Source organism: Choloepus didactylus, chromosome 2, assembly GCF_015220235.1.
Source record: "Choloepus didactylus isolate mChoDid1 chromosome 2, mChoDid1.pri, whole genome shotgun sequence".
Lineage (NCBI taxonomy): Eukaryota > Metazoa > Chordata > Mammalia > Pilosa > Megalonychidae > Choloepus > Choloepus didactylus.
Window position 1 is genome coordinate 112,322,529 of NC_051308.1, and position 8,664 is coordinate 112,331,192.

Consider the following 8,664-nt stretch of genomic DNA (forward strand, 5'->3'; position numbering starts at 1 on the left):
CTGCCTTTTCCATGCTTTTGATGGTACAGTCTTTCTTAAAAACAGAAGAAGACAGTGAATGAACAAAAATCACTCCTGGGTTGTCAGGCACCTTCTGGTTCTCTGCTGCCTTTACACTCTGTGCTCAGACCTCCGCGTCTCCCTCAACACCCTTCTTTGTCCCCTTTGTTCTCTTCTGACTCAACCAACACAGCCCTTCTCTGAATGAGCCAGACCCGTTCTCAGGTCAGTGCCTTGAAAAATTCCCTCTCCCTGGGCTTCCCTTCCTCTGCCTGGTGACCTGCTGGTTCCTAAAATCCCATGGAAGCACCATGTCTTCTGTTTATCCTGTAGTTTTGTTTATTTTAACCCTTGTATGTGGTATGGTAAGGCTAGACACAGATATGGAGAGAGGGATGGAGGGAGGGAGGGATGGAGGAGAGAGAGAGAGAGAGAGAGAGAGAGAGAGAGAGAGAGAGAGAGAGAGAGAGAGAGAGAGAGAGAGAGAGATCTTCCTGGGAGAGGGTGGTGTGCCACACGCAGAGGCTTACGTGAGGAAGATCACACCAGGGTTGGTTGGGAAGCAGAGAGACAGCAATTGGAACTGAGGAAGTTGTCTTTATTGTGGTTTCTGTGGGAAGGGTGCAAGGGCAGGGTAGGGGTAGGCCAGTGTGGGGTTGGTTGGTTATATTTATAAGTATTGACCCTGCTGGTTTGAGATTCATTGTAAGTAAACAGGGATAAGAGTTGCTTAGGGGTAACAGATGTATAGGTCAACTGAGGGTGCCTATAGATGTTAAAGCATCAGTTCAGAAGCCAGAAAGCCTTCTCAGTCCTCCAAGGCAGAGATCCCTAATCAGAAACTATGAGAACTCTTGCTTTGCATGCTGTGTTGGGATTTTCACTTTATTTCTCTTTCTCCACCCATGAGATGGTGAGCTTTCTAGAGGCTGGAATCATTTCTGCCTCATTTTGCTCTGCATTCTCAGACATGTGTCCTAGCACATACTAGCTGATCAATAAATATGTGTAGGATGGATAATGAACAAATAGTACTGTTGGTTTATCTGTTTGTTCCCTAGTAGAATTTGAGCTCTGGGAGGGATAGGGCTTCTGTGCAGTTCAGTTCATCTTTGTGCCTTAGTGTTTAGCCCAATTCCTGAACATTCCAGTTGTTTAATAACTTGGGTGAATGAGTGGAAAGTGAAGGATGAATTTTACCATGGATAATGATCAGGGGATGTCTTCAGGTTAAAATGACTCTGATGATCCTTAGAGAGTGAGAGGCTCAGGCCGTGTTAGACCCCAACAAGGGACCTAAGGGAGCAGAGTTGCCTTTTTGCAGGGGAAATGACTTCCTAACTTTCGGGTTTCTCCTTCCACTGCCTACTCCTGTGCCTCTCCATTCCTCTTCTGCCTTAATGAGTTTTTTCTTCAGTTTGAAGTGATGATCACAGTTAAAATAAACCATGATGACAACAAAAACAACTCAGTATCTTTGGATAGATTAGCTAATCGCTTTGAACTTCAAAAATTTCTTCATCTTTACCTATAAGATGGTTGTTGGGGAAATTCACTTTGTTCCCACAGTGCTGGAGGGACAGTCCTTTTAGTAATATGGAATTGTTTGTTGGTCTCAGCTAAAACATTTTGTTTCTCTAATTTTTGGTACTTTCTTAAAAGAACAAGTGTGTCAAGACAGGTGACAACCTAACAGCTCTCAGTAAATGCCAATAAGGAGCCCAAGGTGGCTCACCTGGTAAGGTCACAGTGTAGCGTCTGCAAACTCAAGCCTGTCTGTAGTGCATTTTCCTCCTGGTCAAGGCTGTTTATATGTCCTAAAATCCATGAGGAATATAGGGATACATTAGCTCTCTTTTGAGCCCAGTGGGCCCTTGTCAGGAAATAGTCATCCCCCACAAGGCTACCTGCACAGCACTGAGGCCGAATGAGGCAAACACTTGTCAGAGCGGAAACCTTCCTTGAGGAAGAAAACCTCAAACCTTTGGGATGGGAGCCTCCAGATGATGTACATAAGGTGCGATGCTGCTGCTTACCAGCAGGGAGCAGGCGAGGGCTGAAAGTATGCACCACATGTGCCTTCCATACACTCTGAATCCGAGACTCCCAGGTAGGCTTAGACCATAAAACAAAACCAATGACTTCCTTTCACCTAGACAGGTATTTATACCTGTGAGCCCCACAGCAGCCATTGAGGTGGGCTCTATTACCCCCATTTTACAGAGGGTTAATGGTAGGTTGAGTCATCTGTCCAAAGTTGCACAGGCTTGGAGCCCCAGGTTCCCAAATCCAGTTTTTGCTCCACATCTTGGGCTTTTTCTGGCACATCACACTTGTTCTTTGGTAGATTTGACAATATTGCACACACACATACAATAAAGACATTACCACATGCTTAATTTTACATCCTATTCAACTGTGAGCCCACCAAGGGCTTGTCTGGTCCAATTTGAAATTCCCAACAAGGAACTCACCACCTCCAAATGCTTTTCTCAGTAACAGAAGGAGCCGCTTTGAAGGGAACCATCCGGGGCTATTTCTCCTGGGTCTGATCGCAGAGTTTAGGGAAGGTTTAACCCCTACTTATTCAGACCTCATGGTTCCCAGCTAAAGGGGTCAAGGTGACATCCTAGACAGCTGGGTGACTATGAACCTTCATTTGATACCAGCTCCGGTACCAGAAAAAGGGAGAAATGAGCAGTGGTTATGAGGAACACAGCCTTGGGTTCGAGTTCTGGTCCCACATTTAAGCCATTTGACACAAATTAACTGTATGAGCTTTGGTTTCCTCCTTTGCCAAAAGCAGATGCCTCAATGTTGTGGAGATTAAATGAATTAAAGTTTTTAACACAGAGTTTAGTAATACTCAGACCCAATAAATAAACATAATTGCTATTATTTGTTTAAACTTTCTGATCCCCATTATGAGATAGTGGGGTATGACTTTGAGCAAACTACTTGACTTCAATTTCCTTACTTTTGAAACAAGGAATTGATGGGGCATACTTTTGATGTAGAGATTTGGTTAACTGCTTAATAAAGGGAATTAGTATAGTTATGCATTCCTTTATTAAATATTTACTGAAAGTCTGCCAAATAGCCACAAAGTCCTTATGCCAGGTAGTATAAGTTACTCTATACTCCCCTCTGTTCTTTGCAAAAATTTAACTGTCCCCCCATATACAGAGGAAGATGTTTGGACATCTTCCTCTGTTCTGTTAGTTGAAGTTGAGTAAGTCATGATAAGCTTTGCTAGCTGCCACAGTCCCTCAAATCATAGTGACTTAAAATAACAAAGATTGGTTTCTCACCCATGGCAAGTTCAATGTGGGTTAGTGAGAACTCATCACCATCCAATTATTCAGAGATCCAGGCTCCCTTCTTCTAAGCGATACCACAACTTTATTATATAGCCTGTGAATGAAACAGACCTGTAAATGGACAAGTCCAACCCAATGTTGTAAGTGCTGCCATGGAGGTACATGGAGCCCTAAGAGAACACAGCTGAGGGGATTAGGGGTTTGGGGATTAGAAAAGGCTCCCTGAAAGAGAGGCACATTTCATCAAAGCTTGAAGAGGGAGTAACTAGGAAAAGTATGAGAAGAGTTTTTCAGAAGAAGAGCAGTTTGTATGAAACCATCAAAACATATAAAAGCAAGATTCCTGGAATGAGCAGTATGTGGCATGACTGGGCAAAGAGGGTTTGTGTGGATCTCTTTCTGGGCTGAGTGGGAATGCTGGAAGATGGGGCAAGCAGGTAGAGGGCCTTCTCTGATAAGCTGTGGAGTTGGGATTAAAGGTAAGGATAGTTAAGGTCAGTTCAATTCTTTCTTGTACAGTGAAACTAGAAACATAATTTTAAACTCTTTGGATAAAATTAATAATTACAGTGCACTTGGCACATGTACCTATGTTGTTTCACTTAGCTTCCTGCCTTCCTGTACATAAACATTCTTATCTGCATTTTATAAATGAAAAAGAAGCCTCACTAAAATTAAGTGATGTGTCCAATTCTCTGACACCAGGTTCAGTGTACTTTTTGCCATGTCTTGCTACCTTGATCTTCAACTTGCAAAACACTGCAGCGACTAACACCCTTGCCCCATGGTAAATAAAATTAGAACCAGAGATTGTCAGAGCTGGAACTACTCTTAGATAGAAGCTAATTCTGTGTTTTTCAAAGAATGGACCTTGGACCACCTGTATCAGAAATACCTCGGGTAATTCATTAAATGCAAATTCCTAGGTTCTACATCAGACCTTTTAAATGAGACTCTGAGAAGTGAATGTTATTGCCCCAGGTTATTTTTCATATGTACCAAAGATTTAAAGGCACTGATCTAGTAGTACATCCCTCTTTTTTTTTCAATTTGGAAATTTAGATCTAAAGATGCTGCACAACTGCTCTGAGGACATACAACTTTAGTTGGAATTTGCATTGGAATTTGGGTCTCTCAGATACAGGCTCCAGCCCTCATGAGTCACTTAAATAAACATGTTTAACCATTCTGGGCCTCATTTCTTTATTTATAAAATGGCAATAGTTCCCACTCTGCCTAGTTCATGGGAGTGAAAAGTCAAAAAGGATGCATTCGTGAAGGGGTTTTATAAAAGTGTTCTGTTATTGTTATTACATTATTGTATGTCTGAAATCAGAGCTCTGGATGCAGGGCAGAGACCAAAAGATGAGCAGCCAAGAAATGAAAAGCATTCCAAATGCATAAACCCAGAAAAGAAAAGAAAATGACCATAAATGGCAAACTTTAGCTGTGTGTGTGTGTGTGTGTGTGTGTGTGTGTGTGTGTGAGAGAGAGAGAGAGAGAGAGAGAGAGAGAGAGACCCTGTTTTATTCATAGTCAATAAAATCAGATTCTCCTTTCTACAGAGAATGGGAACAAAACAGATGTCATTGCTTTAGAAGAGATGTTTGGGGTAGAACTGCATAATTCAGAAAGGATGTCTAACTTAGTCTGTTTCCTGAGTTGAAAAACCCCAGAAGAACCAAATTCTTTTTCTCAAAGTCTTTAGCTCTGACCCCAACATTCGGTGAAGTGATAGAGTTGGTATACCCTTTAAAAGGGGAAGTTAACTGGTTCAAAAATGGAGATTATTTAAACTAAATAATGGGAAGACTGGGTTTCTGGGTGAAAATTGGCATTACCTTTAAAGAATTTACAGGATTCTTCTCCATGCCCTTTACTAATCTCTTAAAATAAGCTGGATTTACATAGGACCGTCACATGATTCCATAAATAAACATCAAATAGTATCAACTGTATTCTCTTTGTATTAACTCTTAACCTGTAAGGATGTTGAGAATAGGCGGCAGAGCTAGATTTGGAGCCCATCTTCTACGACCATAAATCTAGTGCTACTTCCTCTTTTTTACTACTCTTCCCCATAGAATTCAGCTCGTTATTTTTTGTTGTTGTTGTTAATTATTCAACCAGAGTAAGTATGCTTACTTGCTGAAAACATAGGATCCGAATCTATGAATTTAGATTCCCTGTAAAAATGGTGATAACAGCATCTGATAGACTTCTATATCTGCCAATATGTCAGATTATGTGCCTTGAATGACCCTTCTAATTGAATTAACTCAAATGCTTGAGAAAATTAAAAAAAAAACATATTGAGATGCATCATTGAATTGGTACAGAAACAAGAGACCTGCAGAATGTAAAAAATCAAGTTAAAGCAGGAACTGGAATACTGAGTGCCAAAGCCAGTTCTTCCTCTAAGAGTTTCTGCTGAATTGTGGAGGCCTGGAGCATCTGCTTTGACAATAGCATGGAACTGAGGGAACATTAGATAAAGCCTTGGGTCAGAAGAGCATGGGGAAGATAATTGCAACTGCTGACTAAAGCTGGGGTCTTATAGGGCTGTTCCCTCAGCATAATGATGAACGAGAAATAAATCTATCCTATAGAAGTGGACAGAAGAGGAACCTGTCTGTAGAGGATTGGCAGTGGGTGATGAGAAAAAAATTCCTTTGAGAATTTGTAACCACCAGTTGGAACTCACATAGGTTTGTGATCTGAATGCATGCTACCAATGCGAATATATGCTAATGTGATTGCCTGTTAGTAATACCTGCAGGTGACCAGCAAAACCAAACACAGATTCTTTCCAGAGAATCTCAACTTCAACCTAGGCCTAAAATAACTCCCACAGACCCGCATTCCAAGTCAACTGAGCAATGTACAATCAAAAGTCACAAGACTCACAAGGATTCAATGAGACAGTGACACAATGATACAATGATTCTGAGTAGGAATCATCAGAAAACAGAGACAGCAGAAATAGGCCTATACAGGCATCAGCTGTTAAAATTATCAGACATAGACTAAAACGACTATATGTATTTATGTTAAAATAAATAAGAGTACTCCTACAAATCAATAGAAAAAAGACAGACAACAATAGAAAAATGGACAAAAGATGAGAACAGACACCTTACAAAGGAGGATATCTTGATGTCCGATGAACTTATGAGAAGGTGTTTAACTTCAATTTTCATCAGGGAAACGCAAATTAAAACTACAGTGAGTTAGTATTATATCATCATTAGAATGGCTAAAATGAAAGAGGTTAAAAAAAACAGATGTTGGCAAAAATGTGGAACAACTAAAAATTTCTTAGTTGCTTGTGAGAGTATAATTACTATAACCACTTTGGAAAACTGTTTGACATTTTCTACCAAAGCTGAACATATGCCTACTCTATGTCCCAATAATGAGATAACAGTGGATGGTCATGATGAGATGTTACAGAACATGGTCCTTGATGAGACCACCCAGGCCTCTCTGCAAAGGATGCTATGCTGGAATCACAGCAACTTCTGGGCCAGCATGCCTTTGTCAGCCACTGAGAACATCTCCTTCTGGGTGGTAGAGTCCCTTTCCATGGCTACCTGGAAGGAGTCTATCCAATGGGATGCCACTGTGGGGGAGGCAGGAGAGTGCCTGTCATCCACAAAGCCACCAGTCTGCACTGAGGGCCTTGGATGAGAAAAGGCAGATAAGGAGAGAGGAACCACTTCAGGTCATTTCTGAAAGGACTTGTAGAGGCTTAAGAGCTGCTTGCCATCCCCTCTGCCCTAAGGAACGGTCCTGCCTTCTCCATGGCCTCTACATGAAGCTGGCTTTTCTTCAGGCCAAAGATGTGAGGGGGAGCAGCCCCACGGCAGGTGTAGAGGTGTTAGTGGGGTTGCACAAGGGACAGGGGCATAGAGGCTCAAGGCAGGAAGTGAAGAAGCTTGGGAGCAAGGAAAGTGGTAGAAAAATGGTGGTCTGGGGGTTCACGGAAAGGGGCTGAGGACTCTTAGAGGAGAGAATGGGAGTTTGAGAGGAGAATAGCAATAAACTAGCAATTTTAGGGTCCACTGGAAGAAGATGGAGGTCAAGATAGGAGAGGAAAGAGGCTCCCCAAATGTAGATTTGTATACTGAGGGTAAGGACTTGGGGTGGGGCTCAGGGACAGAGATTTTAAAGGTCTGAAAGTTGGGGGCTGAGCAGTGGGACTGCAGAGACTAGCACTGAAATTTGGAAGCACTGAAGTAGAGATTGGGGCTGTCTATATCATGGTTGGCCTGGTGATTGATGGGGTAGGGTCAGAGACGGTAAACTCAGAATCTAGAACCTCAGTATTATAATGAAGAGGGGGTGGATTTAGGGTTTCAGACTGCACCAGTTTGAATGTATTATGTCCCCCCAAATGCCATTATCTTCGATGCAATCTTGTGTGGGCAGAAGTATCAGTGTTGATTAGATTGTAATTCTTTGACTGAGTTTTCCATGGAGATGCAACCCACCCAACTGTAGGTGGTAACTCTGATTAAATAATTTCCATGGAGGTGTGGCCCTGCCCATTCAGCGTGGGCCTTGATTAGTTTACTACAGCACTATATAAACTCAGACAGAAAGAGTGAGCTTGCTACAGCCAAGAGGGACAATTTGAAGAAGGCACAGGAGCTGAGAGAGGAGCTTCAGCTTACAGAAACATTTTGGAGATGGCCTTTGAAAGCAGTATTTTGCTCCTGAGAAGCAAAAAGAGGACAAAGCCCCCAAGAGCAACTGAGAGTGACATTTTGAAGAGGAGCTGCTGCCTAAAGAGGAACATCCTGGGAGAAAGCCATTTTGAAACCAGAACTCTGGAACAGATGCTAACCATGTGCCTTCCCAGCTAACAAAGGTTTTCTGGATGCCATTGGCCATCCTCCAGTGAAGTCCCAATTGTTGCAGTGTTACCTTGAATGCTTTATGGCTTTAAGACTGTAACTGTTTAATCAAATAAACCCCCTTTATAAAAGCCAATCCATTTCTGGTATTTTGCATAATGGCTGCATTGGCAAACTGAAACACAGACTTAGGAAGTGAGATAGGGAAAATTTATTCCGATGGCCAGAGTGAGACTGCGGACTCATAAGTTGAATTTGTGATAGGTACTTAAAGTTGTGGTGTGGGGTACATGATAAATGAGATTTGATGACCTAGGTCTGAGATCTGGGGACTTTTCAGGCACCTCAGAATTGGGGAACTCCAAGCTCAATGTGGGGGAGGGGTCAGAGGTCAAAGAGTAAAGGACACTTGGTAGGGAAAAGGGCCAAGTTGTGGAATCAGAGGGCAGTAGGAAAAACCTGTGGGATGGCAGAGATTGAAGGCT